The sequence below is a fragment of the Gavialis gangeticus genome, unplaced genomic scaffold (genome assembly GCF_001723915.1).
Source record: "Gavialis gangeticus isolate Ggan-Ray unplaced genomic scaffold, GavGan_comp1, whole genome shotgun sequence".
Taxonomy (NCBI): Eukaryota; Metazoa; Chordata; order Crocodylia; family Gavialidae; genus Gavialis; species Gavialis gangeticus.
In genome coordinates, this window is record NW_017729025.1 from 136,461,636 (window position 1) to 136,474,969 (window position 13,334).

General features: G+C 45.3%; 1 long non-coding RNA gene across 1 annotated transcript in view; it reads right to left on the reverse strand.

Moving 5' to 3' along the window:
* Positions 1-11,846, reverse strand: part of LOC109299498 — a 27,304-nt gene extending 15,458 nt beyond the window's left edge. The window contains exons 1-3 of the long non-coding RNA XR_002097895.1: positions 11,606-11,846; positions 9,928-9,933; positions 1,268-1,275 (exon numbers count right to left, since the gene is read on the reverse strand). This is a non-coding gene — a long non-coding RNA (uncharacterized LOC109299498). The remainder of the gene's footprint in view (positions 1-1,267; positions 1,276-9,927; positions 9,934-11,605) is intronic.
* Between the last annotated feature and the right edge of the window lie 1,488 nt (positions 11,847-13,334).

Consider the following 13,334-nt stretch of genomic DNA (forward strand, 5'->3'; position numbering starts at 1 on the left):
CTTCAGGAGGGATGTGGACAACATGGAGAGGGTCCAGAGGGGGGTCACTTGCATGATCAGGGGGCAGCAGGGCAGGCCCTACGAGGAGAGGGTAAGGGACCTGAACCTGTTCAGCCTTCACAAGAGAAGACTGAGGCGGGGATCTAGTGGCTATTTACAAACTAGTCAGGTGGGACCAGCAGGCACTGGGGGAGTCCCTCTTCCCCCGAGCACTCCCAGGAGTGACTAGAAACAACGGACACAAGCTAGCGGAGGGTAGATTCAGGCTAGACATTAGGAGGTGCTACTTCACGGTCAGGGCGGCTAGGATCTGGAACCAACTTCCAAGACAGGTGGTGCTGGCTCCTACCTTGGGGGTCTTTAAAGGAAAGCTAGATGAACACCTGGCTGGAGGCATTTGACCCTTTCCTGCCACGGCAGGGGGTCAGACTTTATGATCTGCTCAGGTCCCTTCTGACCCTACCAACTATGAAACTATGAAAATTTATAGGCCTGTGTGTGCCAATTGTGTTGTGTTATCATAGCATTATTTTGCTAAAAATTAACTTAAAGTCACTGGGAATGGAGTTGGGATCCCCAGTTCTGGGATGACCCCTGGCTTTACAAGGTCCTTAAAACAAATACCTGTTGATTAAGAACGTAAGTAGTTCACTTGTTTGAGTGTACTGATGACTAGGAACTACTTATCAGATTTAGGATATTTTCATCCTTAACAGATACTATCCCAGCAGGTTGCAGGGCTTGGAGCAAAGCAGTCTGCATGCCTACCTCCCATCCCATGGCACACTTACACCAGGGAGTGAAAGCCCCAGAACGCTAGACATGATGGGATGGGTAGTGGCTGGAACTTCTGGCCCGAACAGGCAAAGAGCCGTCCAAGCCGCTGGGCGGGTGGGTTAACTTTAGGTGCAGCCTCTCTGCCCAGCTCTGCGGGGCCCCCAAAGTGTGGGGCCCGGGGTGCTTGCCCTGATTTGACTCCCCCCCTGAGATGGCCCTGATCCTTAAGCATTTATTGAACTGGGGCCCTACTGCTGGCTTCAGTGGCTATTTTTAACTCCTCCTGCTTCCCTAGAAGAAATACTTGGATCCATAGGAGTTAGCAATGAAGACTCACGGGCCGCATCCAAACATGCAGGGGTGTGCAGTTTGTGGCACCACAAGCCACACATGGCAAATGTTAAAATGTGCCCTGCACTGCAAATTCGCAGTGCAGGGCCAAAAATTGCTTTCAGGATTTCCCAGTAGTAATTTCCCCGGCCCCTAAAACCCCATGAACTCGCAAGAAGAGTGTGCTGGCACACATGGGTGGCCAGGCCATCCAGAGCAGCACTCTGGCTTCCAGCCAGGCCTCCATGCTGCCTGACTTGTGCTCCTGCTACTCCAGGTAAGACTGCTGGGGCCAGCATGGGTGTTGTCCCCAGTAGCAGCCTCCAGCTCTCCCTGGCTCAAGCGTGGGGAGGAGCTGGGTAAGGACAGTTTGCCCATTGTGGGACAATTTGTCATGCAATGAAGTGCACGTGCAGGGGTGTGTGCTGTGGCAATTTGTGCCACTGCAAACACATGCCCCTGCATGTCTGGACACAGCCTAGGAGTCTTCTTCCATTCCAGCTTTCCATCTTATCTAGCTGTACCCTTTCTCTTCCCCCTGCCACACACATCCTAAGACCACAAATTATGGCCCCTTATCTTCTGCATGAGGAAATCTGATTTTTCAGAGCCAGTCAGTTCTCCTTAACTGACTGACTTCAGAGACTCTGTCCTTTCAGAGACAGGCTCGGTTGCCCCTCCAGTGTTCCCCGAAGGTCTGACTCCATTAATTAAACAACTGGAGGTAGTGATAAAAATACATTGAAGAGATTTCAAAGGTTGCATTTTTACTTTGATGATGCCAGCAATAATGTCGTGGCACATTACTTTTTAGGAGTTGCAACGAATGTTGTTTATAAAATTCTCCACAAAAGGTTTAAAAACTAAAAAGCCCCATCCTACAACATTTCCTTAGCTTCAGTAGGTGTTTGGTCTGAGTGAGGACTGCATTTTTTTTTTCTTCTCAGGGAGATCTTTAGATAGTGGAATAAAACAGTGGTAACAGCGTCTTAATATTCCTGAGCAGATGCATTTGGGAGAAGAGGAACACCTGCTAACATTTAAAATAGGGTGCCAGGTGCTCTTGGAATCTAAAAATCTTCTCTGTTTTTAGAGTCTTTAATATCCACCTAGTGCATATTCAGCTACAGGCAGCAGGAACTGCAAGTGCCAAAAAAGGTTATTATTCTGGGGCTGACAAGGCATTTTGCCAGTGACAGCTAAAAAGAAATAACACTTCATACAACAGCCCCACACTGATACTAAATTTATAGCGAATATAAAAAATATTTGTTTAGCTCATTGAATGAAGTTAATATCACTTCTCCACCTGTCCTACCCTTATTGATTCTTAAATTAAGTTTCTTTTTTTAAATAGCTTTTGAAGATTTAAAGATGTCTCTCCTATTTCAGTCATTATCTTTTTGAGTTGTAATTGCCCAGACTTATTTCTCTCTCCTGTAAGCTGAGGGGTTCTCATAATAGAAACAAGCACCACTCTGTGGGTCAGAGAGCAGAAAATAAGAAAGGCTTCCTCTTGGCAGAATCATATTTTATTCCACAGGGAGACAACATTTCTTTGCAAAACACTCCTCTGACTTTAAAATAATACATAATAACTGTAAAATTACCAAATGTCAGGTAAACAAAAAGTTATTAAGGATGACCTTATTAGTTCTATCTGCAATTCACAGAGCGAGGTAATTGTCAAGTCTCTCTGTTATTAGGTTGAAATAATAGTTTGGGGACCATCAACATTAAAATTTCATTATGATGGGACAAAAAGGCTCATGTATAATCAATAGTAAGAATCCATTATTATTGACTTGGAATGAATGAAGCATGAACACATTTGTGCAGATATGAACAGTTAGCAATCTTTTGAATAATAAAGAATTAACACTACACAGATAATGTCGTTCTGGGAATCGGACTCTACCTTAAATTGGTACATGCCTCTGTTATAAAGTCTGATTCATGTCCCTTGATAACTTCTATTAAGCTGTTTCTCAAATGTATTCGTCACATTTGGATTGCAAGTGAGGCAAATGAGGGGGCAGCCTCACTAGTTTGGGGGGTGCTTCTAGAAAGAGTGGTGCTGTTTATGACTGAGTCCAAATTCAGCAATGGCCCTATGGCACTGGGTACACTGAGAAGGCTAACTATGCTTTGACATTAAATAAAATAAATAAATAAAAAGAGAGAGATTGGATGTCAGGGTTTCAATGATCATTTTCTGCCTGACTGATATTGAGGGTGGGACTACAGCCAGGTCCTTTCTTTGTCTATTGAAGCATATGTGAAGGAACAAAATACCAGTAGTTAGGGGATGCAGGACAGCAAATGATGGAAAAGGGAGTAGAGCCTGTGGAATTCCTGAAGATCCTGCTAAACCCTGAGCATCATGTACAGAAGAGGAGGTAACATTGTACATGAGAGCTGCTGAGACTGCAGTGGGAATAGCCTCTCTTTTTGCGTCATCATGTGACGTGTCACATTAGCATTATAATTGCGTAACATTTACTTGCCATTACAGGAAGGGGAAGAGAGATCTAATGGTTCAGCTATAATGTGTCAAATCTGTAAAGTTTTATTTTTTCACTCCCATTTGTAAAAGTACCTATTAAAAAAAGGTGTCTCTAAGTAGATGCAATTTAAAGGTCTGTTAGCTTTGCTTGTACACTGATTAGAAGAGTAACAGTCTAGTAAGAGCTGATAATTGTCTGGTGGCTTTCTGCGGCCATGTTGGATGCTCTTCAGAACATGCTATGATTGGACTGATTTACTTTTGACCAGCTCCCTAAACTCCTGTCTACTGGGGTCTGTATCTCACTGCCAAGAGACCTAAAGAAGTTTGAATCTGAGGCCCCTGCCACATGCTACACTTAAGACATCGTTAACCAGTTAAGCTGTGACCCAGCCACATGTTCAATCTATTAATGGCATGATAAAAGGAGAAATAAACCACACAGTTATTCCACAAAAAAGTGCAATAATTTTGTGGCTGGTTCCTGTGACACCATCAAGTGAGTGTGTGGCTAGATGCATCCCTGCAGCTGGGAGCCCAGGTCAGCTGATGGGGGGGTGGGAGTGGTCATAGCTGTGGGAGCTCACCATGTGCCCCCGAGTCTGCAGCTGATGGGATTCCCAGGCATGGGGATGCACCATGCATTCCTGTGGCAGGGAGTCCCATCAGCTGATGGGACTCCCAGCTGAGGGGGCATATGATACCATCACACTTTATTGCTAGTATGGGGTGAGCATCTGATGAGTGATCCCAGAACCACTATTCATTCCATGCCCATGTACCATGGCAGGAAGCTCGATTGTGTGGATCACACAGTCAAATCCTGCAGATCTGGACGGGGCTGAGTGACTACCTATTCTAAGTCACCTTTTTATTTTGATATTTTGCCTTTAAGAAGAAAGAGTTGCTATAAGGCTAGTTCTAATCCTTAACCATTCTTAACCTACCTACCTAACCATTTACATGTCTGCTGTAGAGGCTGTTACCACAGGCAACTGGTAGTGGGGGCATGTACCCCCCCCCCCAAACTGGGCCATCCTGCACTACTGACACCACCGGTGGCTTCTGTGGGTGTTTACCAGCTCCGTCCTCACTGCTGATGCTGCTGGTGGCTTCTGTGGGTGCTTGCCAGCTCTGTCCCCACTGCTGATGCTGGTGGCAGCTTCTGTGAGTGCTTGCTAGACCCGTTCCCACCGCTGCTGGCGGCTTCTGCAGGTGCCCCCCCCAGACTCAGCAGGCACCAGTCATCCATGGCTGTTACATCATACATAATCCCTTAATAAAAGACCTAGTTGGACCTCTTAGAAACTCTCAATCTTAAACTCCCAGGTTCCAGCCACCGTACTTTTACTAGAGGCAAGACACTCCTTCAGGGGATGAATACACACCCTCATAGCACTCCCTGCACTTGCCATCCTGGAAAGTGAAAGACTTAAAGCAGTCTCCTTTTGAAGCCTTGGGCAGCTCCCACTCCTATTTCATCCAGTGGTGTTTGGCCACCACTCAAGCAGTGCCGCTGGGAAGAAAAGCACAGATCTAGGGCTGACAAGCATTACCCTTCTTTGACAGACAGAGGGGAATGAAAGTGCTATCTGCTGATGACATGTACCTTGACAGCACCCAGTGCAGCCTATTGGTATGGACAGAAGCATGGGGAGAGAGGATATTCCTTTTCCAACTTTTAGCAAGTGGGGAACAACTGTGTATCTCTTTTTTCCCCTTCCTTGGCATGGTTAAGAGTTGAATAATTGATAGGAAAAGGAATCTAGTTGGTGACGTGCTGTGGTAATATTCTATGCCATAATATACCCTTCTCTAGGGCAGGTGGTTGATGTAACAGAAGAATGAGGTGTCTTCACTGATGGAGAGTGAAGCAGAAAAGTTTGAGCATTTGTGGCTTATCCAGAACACGGGTCACTTTCCCAACTAATTTTTTGCAGTTAATCTATGATGTAAGTGTTTGGCATTTGCTTTACCTGCCTGAGGTAGGAAATAAAGGACAGAGTCATTTTAAATTTATGAAAATATGAAAAAGGACAGAATTTTTTTGATTTTTTTTTTCTATAAAGCATATTTGAAACTAAAGTTCTTCAGGTTTTTCTTTCTTTCTTTTTTTTTTTTTTTAAGTAAGAGGTGCATGCAGGGCACACAAAAAGATTAAAAAGGTTCTAAGGAGTATATACTACAAATCAATGAACAAGTTGTTCAGAACAGCACTAACAATGACTATAACTGAGCATATATAAATCTGAGGAGGAAACCTTTTTTTTTCTCATCTTGTCAAATCCCCTGCTGATTTATAAAATAGACAAACCAGTTGCCAGAAAAATCATCAAAGTATGCCCAGGAATTATACAGTAGTTTAAAAATGCATTGCTATTGTAGCCACAACACAGTATTAATCACAGATACAGCTCCATAATTATAATTGTTGAACATAATTCCCCAAAACTAAATCTGCTACTTTATTAGATTGAGTGATCACTGCAGAGTTTCTCTCTACCCGGAAAAATCCTATTTTTCTCCCACTGAGTTGCCTCAGTCTGTTTTCCTTTTAGTGGCAAAACTAATTTGAAGTAATCCATTTCAAAGCTTATTTCTTTAGCATAACTAAGTTCTCAGTTAAGAAGATGCATTTTTAAACTCCTAGTCTCCTGAATTATTTTTCATATTTAAAGCAAGCAAACATGTGTTGTAAAACTTTCAGATCTCCTCTTGTGCTTCCTCTGGGTGCCTGCTTCCCTGCTGTGATGTTTGATCCCTGTTGACTTCTCTGTGAATGTTTGTTTGCATTAGTATGGGAAAGATCTCCGTGTACCATTATCAAGAGCAGGTAATCTCTAGGAAGAGGCATGCATACTTGAATTCTTTACATGGGCAAATATATTTTAGTTTTGCCTTTTTTGTAATCTATTTTACAAATGTTCAGGCACATGATGAAGATATAATGCTTGGCATAAAAATGTAATGTTTCAAGTAAAAGCATTTACTTGTAGGTCATAATTGTTTTTAAGTACTATATATAAAGGGGGTAAAAGCAATGCAATTTACAGTAGTTTCAACCATGAGAATATTTTTGTTCATAAACTATATTTCAGTTCTAAACCGTTATAAATACCCATGAGACAATGAATTTGCACACATACATTTTAAAATCTGTTTTTCTTTTCTTGCCATCTCCCTCCCCGCCCTGCTTTTTTTCTTGTGGATTCTTGCCTTCATTGTCCCATACCTTGTTTTCTGCCACCTTGCCATGACTGCCCCTAACCAGGGGTTATACAGATGAGGTGGGGGTTTTTTCCCCTCCCTTTCTTCTTGCCATGTGATTACTTACCTTTACACCCTAAGTGCTGCCACTCTGTGAAACAGATGTGAAGAGAAGCTCAGCTCAAGCTCCTCTTCTGAATGAGATGAGAACCTAATTAGAAGCCAGTGAAAAGCTCCACTTTCCAAACTAAATGGACTTCAGGTTGAATTTTTTGGACTGGATGACAGGAGATTCTTTTTGTAAGAAAGCATCTCTTTCAAGAAGCAGCTGGTACATTTTGTAAAGCACACCATACCCAGGAGCACAGGGTCTGGGGCAGGGGTAGGCCAAATATGGCTTGCAGACTGGATCCGGCCCACTAACTGATTGGATCTGGCCTGCAGGTGGGCACCTGCCAATTGACTGGATATGCCCTGCAGCTGTCCCTGCAGTGCTCCACATGGAGCTCAGCCCGCATCGTGCTCCTGCCCATTCCTGCTGGTCCTGGCCCAGCCTCAGCCTCAGCCCCAGCCTCAGCCCCAGCCCCAGCCTCAGCCCCAGCCCCAGCCCCAGCCAGCATGCAGTTTCCCAGTGGGACTGTTCCTGGTCTGGCTGCAGCTGCCCAGATGCTGTTTGGCTCCCCCACCTCCAGCTGCTCCTCATCCTCTTTCTGCCCCTGCTGTACCACTCCAGGTGGGGGGAAGCTGTAGCCAGGTGGCTTCTGCCCCAGTGTGTGGGGCTCCAGCTCCTGGCCACTTTCCACCCACTCTGCCTGCCTGGCAGGATGAGCAGCCACCTGTGGCTGGCTGAATGTCTGGAAAGAAGCTAGGAGCTTGAGCAGGATCTCTGCACACGGGGGCAGGAGCTGCCCTGCTGCAACTTTCCCCCACCTGGAGCAGAGCAGCAGGGACCAGAATAGGACCTGCTGGAGATGGGGGTAGCCGACCAATACCCAGATGGCTGCAGCTGCATGGGGAGCAGCCCTGCTGGGAAGCTCTGCGCACCGGCTGGAGCCGGAGCCAGTGGGAATAGGTGGAAGCGCAGTGCAGGCTGCCGAGGGTGGGAACAGGAGGGGCTTGGCCCCATGCAGAGTGCTGTGGGAGCAGCCACAGGCTGGATAGGGGGAATAAACCCCACCTGCATTGTGCACCCCAGTGAGCTAGTTGTATGTGCCCCCTGCTCCCCACCTCCATCTCTCCCACTCCTGGCTGGCTCCTGGGACCTAGTGCATGGGCAACCTCCCACACATGTGCACACCTCCCTTATCCCCCCACAAACAGAATATACAAGAGTAAGACTTTATTTTGTGCTATTATGCAATCATCTTTATATATGCTACTCAAACGTAAACCAGGACAAAAATATTCTTTGAAATAAAATTAAAATATGGTGGAGTAGATTTTTTTTAGTACACAATTTGTTAAAATGATGTCTTCTAAAAGATTTAATGTGTGTACTCCTTGACTGCTCACCAAAACTCATTAAGTGGCCCTCCAGCCAAAATAATTGCCCATCCATGGTCTGGGGTTTCTCTTGAAACCTGTCTCCCAAGCCAAGCCCAAGAATATTATCCATTCCTGTGTAATGCCAAGGTATTTCTCAGCATCATTAAGAGTGTGCACTTTATTCTCTCTTTGTCACGTATGATGAAACCAGTGGAGATCCATTTTTTGCGCTGCCACACCAATATCCTGAATGCTGATCAGCTGGATATCTGTATAACCTGCACAAAATGTACCGGCCACTTTTTTACTGCAAAGTGTGTTCTAGTTTTCATGTTGTTAAATATTTTGTTTTAATTTAAACATGATTATGGGTTTTTTTGTTTGTGTCCAATTTGTACAGCATGTATTGTATAATCTTGCTTTCTGTATTTGAGATCTGGTCTCCTCTCCTCTGGGCAGTGTTCTTTTTTTAATCGGCTGAGAGAGAGGCTGGGGGAAGGGCAAGCCCTGATTGGAAAAGCTTGGGTGATATTGTGCCAGGTATATAGAAACCTCTCAGCTAGAACCTGGGGATCTTTCCCTTGGGGATGCTGAGAGCTGGAAAGCTGAATTGAGAGCTGGAGAAATTGCTCCCTGTGGGGTGGTCACCCTCCAGCCCTGCGCTGAAGAAGTGAGTTGGTGCTATGTGAAGGGAAAATCCAAGGTAAAGGGAAAAAGTCTTTCTCAAAGTTTGAGACTCAGCTCCTTTCTCTCTCTTCTTCCTTTTTTCTGAGTTGTGGAGTGGAATAATACCATGGCAGTATTTATCCCTGGAGCTAATTGACCAGAAATGGAGTCCTGGCAGTTGTTGGCCAGGATAGGCTTGCCCCGTTTTGTTGGTTTGCAGCTGTTGTGTCTCCTCTTAACTGTGTAGCTGAGACTGGATGTCCAGGCTGCAGCCAGATAGGCCTGGGTCCCCTTTTATTGTTTCACAGCTGTTGTGTCTTAGCATAGTTGCACAGCTGCAATGAGATGTCCAGGCTCAGCTTGGTGCCCTTTTGTTGCTTGACCCAGGCCACAGTGCAGGTTTGGCCTGGCCCTTTGAATTTTCTTGTAGTTTTCTGCCCCAGCAGAGCTGGGGATTGGGAGTAGGAATTTGGGGGGGGTGAGGTATGTTGACTGAAGCCACAAGTCCACCCCCACCCAAAGTCACTGTGTGGAAATAGAGATCAGTGCCCTACAGCTTCCCAAGAAGCAATTGTGTCCCATGTGATGCGGAAGGACCTGTGGTCTCCACCAGCTCCCCATGATGCAGCAAATTCAAGGAGAAGCTCATAGGACTCCCAGTGTGGGCTCCCTCTCCAGCCCATTGCTGAAGGGCAGGTATAGGGGTGCAGGCCCCCAGAACTACCCTTTGGGGAGCCCCCAAATCCTAGACTGCCTGGCTATGGCTGAAGCCTCCCCAACAGGGTGCAACCTATAGACTATGCCTTGCAGTTGCTAGTATTTTAAATTGCATTTGGGGTTTTCCTTTGTTTTCCTTGCCTTTGTTTTCTGTGATAAATTTGTCTTTTGTATATATGCTGCTTGTGGGGAGGGGTTTTTTATTTATGTGGGACAGCCCAGCCAAATTCAGTAATCACAGATTTCTGGGTGGGGGCTTAAACCACAGTAAAAATTCACTGGATACAGCAAAATTGAACCTGGCCCTTGTTGCTGCCACCTGATACCCGGTGTATTACATGAAATATGAAGTTCTCCACAGATGGAGTAGTACTTAGTTGTGGGAGAGGTAGACTTCCAAAACCCTCCCAAACAGTACAAAACTAGAAGACCTGATTAGCAGTGCTGGAGCTTGTAGATAGTCATTTTTCTTCTGAATCATTATTCAGCAAGTATTTCAACATGATAATGGGGCAGTCTGGGTGTTATAGGTACTGTCCTTTTGGATGGGATATAAAACAGAGGTTCTGAGAACTTAGGGGACCGTGCCTTGGGGCCACCACCTGAGGGGGCCCCTCCCTAAGCTTTGTGGTCAGCAAAGATTTGAAAGTTACAACGTAAGGGAGATTAGCATGACCTGACTCAGCCAGCCAGTTGAGTCAGGCCATACATCTCCACCTGAGGGGGCCCCTTTGGGACCATGCCTGGCCCCCACCCCCCCTTGACTCAGCCGTCTTCCTGTTGGGACATGTTCAGTAACCAGGAAGGGGTGTAGGATTCCTGCTTGATTTCAGGGCATGGACCCGGGAGTGGGGGAGTGGCTTTCAGCTGGCCAGGGGTGGGAATGCAGTAGCTACCCAGGCTGGACACAAAGCTGGTCAGGGCCTGTACTCAGATTGGTTGGCCTCCCCTCCAGACACCTCCAGTAATATGTCTGGAGATAACCATCTGCTGCATAACACTTCTGGCCTCTCTATGGGGAGCAGAGTGCTTCTTGAAATCCTGGCCTTGACTGATAGGCAGCTCCCTGCTTAGCTGAGACCCATCTGATGAGGACATGCCAATACCTAGTGTAGGAGAAGGAGGTATTACACATTTCTTGAATTTGGATGAAAAGAAGTTCTCCCACAATTGATGCTTTCTTTGAATACACTTGATTCTGCAGAGACCTAGAGGTAGCTGAACAGATTACCCTGGGCTGCCTTGGGAGTGCCGCTCCTCATTTCTCTCTCACTTTTTCCCTGTCCTTTGAGAAGGCTAAGAGGAGAGATATGGCAAGGGAGGACAAAGCAATCCTGAACAAAATCTGATTCACTCACTCCGGGGGGGGGGGGAGCGGGTTGCAGCTGGATTTGGGGGCGCCGAGGTCTGCAAACCCAGCTCCCAAAGGTCCTGCATGCAGGATTTTGTAAAGAAAATATTGCATTGGAAAGAAAGCATTGGAAAGAAAATCATTTTTGCAATGCACCTCCCATAACAGTACATCCGGCAAACAAAAAACAAATCAGGAAAAAAACCCTGTTTTGGAGCTGTGGCAGCAGGCGTTAACACCAGCCCCTCACCCCCCTCAGTAACCATGCATATGAAATGAATTATAATGCACTGAAGACTTGCTAAAGTCTTTAACAACTTGCTAAAGGCTAAAGTCCCTGGGAGGTCCATGCATGGAGAAGTTTTGCAGATTGCCTGCTTGCTGCTGGAGGGGGGCATTATTTGGTCTTTGTTTAGTCTTTTTTCTTACAAGACATGCTGGCTGCACCCTAGCTAACACTTTGAAACTCTTTGCAACTCTTTCCAGTAATGCCATGAATCCATAAATGCCCCCCCAAAGCACAGCACTCCCCCCACCACACACACAAAGTTGGTGGGACATATTACCTAAATATTACCTGGGATGCTGCATATCCTGGGCATCGGGTCTGGCAGGCAGCGTCCTGCCCCTGGACTTTTTTTTGTCGTGGTTCTGAAATGGAACATCATGAAGTTCAGAAAGTTTGCAATATTGAAGGAAGTCATGTAACCACTCACTCCAAAGTTTCAAACTACTTACAAAAAACTTACCGTTACGGTGATGCTGCATCTGTTGTCGGGAGCTATGTCCACTGCAGTGGCAGCACATGACGGGGGGCGCGAGGACAGGAGGGTATATGGGTGGGAGGACATACACTATAGGTGACAGGGAGTAGAAAATTAAGGTATTATTGGCCTCCCCCACTTTAAAATAATAATACATTTTTCTGAGTGAACCTATCCTGATCTGACCCTATGGCCACTCCACTGTGTGCTGTGAGGGAGGAGTGAGGAGGGTGAAAAAGAACACCCAGCGCCTCCTACTGGCTAAAGGCTGGAACACAGCGCCCCCTTGTGGTGAAGGGGTTAGTTAGAAGTCTTTGGAGTCTCTGGCTGTTTGCACGAACAAACCCACAGTGTAACTGGAGAGCACCACAAATTAACACATCTCCGAGTAGTGTTAGTTTAAGGTGGTAAATGGACTTTAGAGTGGCAGGACTTCCTGGGTCACACAAACACAGTTGCTTCGGCATAAATGCGAAATATTGTTTTGTCTACACACGCCCCTAGTCATCCAGCATCTATGACATATTTTGCAAAAGTTTGTTGGATTTAGCTTTCTCTTTTTTCCATAGCCTGTCCTGTTGTGTAATGTTACTGCATTTAACAATAAATGCCTGCTCAGTTCCATGCCTGAAGTGGCTGTAATTCAAGGCCTGATGAAGTGATTTATACTTTGTCAGATCATGTGGGATTCTTCATGGTGGAAGACACAATTATGTGAGAAATTATAATTACTAGTATTTGGGGGGTTTTTCACTGTGAGACATTTATCTAGGTTTGTTGATCTAACTTTCACAAGGATTTGAAGATATTCAATTGCAAACATTAAAAATCAAAAGGAATAACCAGCTTACCATTTGTTTTGTAGTCACCTCACTGAAACTGGTTCTGTATGGAGTACTGGACTGAAGCTACTGGACTGACTTAAAAACTAATTCCACGTAGTCTCTGACCAAATCTGAGTTATATGACCTGTGTCTTATTAATGAAATCAAGTCAGCAATAGCTGCCCTGTTTAATGACCTTCAAATGTAGAAAAGGCGTGAGCCGCTGAGAAAAAGAAGTCTGCCAAATTCAAAAACAAATCTGTTTGATTCTGAGAGTGCAAAAAGCATCTTAAAATTTTAAACTTATTTCTTTATCACTTTTATAACACAAAAATGCCAAATGTTTTTCTTTTTTCCTCTTGGGCTAAGGGTTTTTATAGTACACCAAGTTTTGACTTGCGATAGGTAGAAAGCCAATGGGACCCAACCTTACCTTAACAATAAATGCAAAACCTGTCAATTAATCTCTACTGTCATTATCATCACCCCCCCCCGCCTCCCCCAGGAAACCATCAGAATCTACAGATCATTCACAATCTGTTCAAGAATGTGGTACATGTCCTGTGGTGTACCAAATGCCCTCATGGAAACTACAGGGGTGAAACTAGACAAAAGCTATGCACCAGAATGAATGAGCATAGAATAAGGATACAGGGCAGACACTAGAACACAGGTAGGAGAATGTTTTTCACAGGGAAAAAACTGCT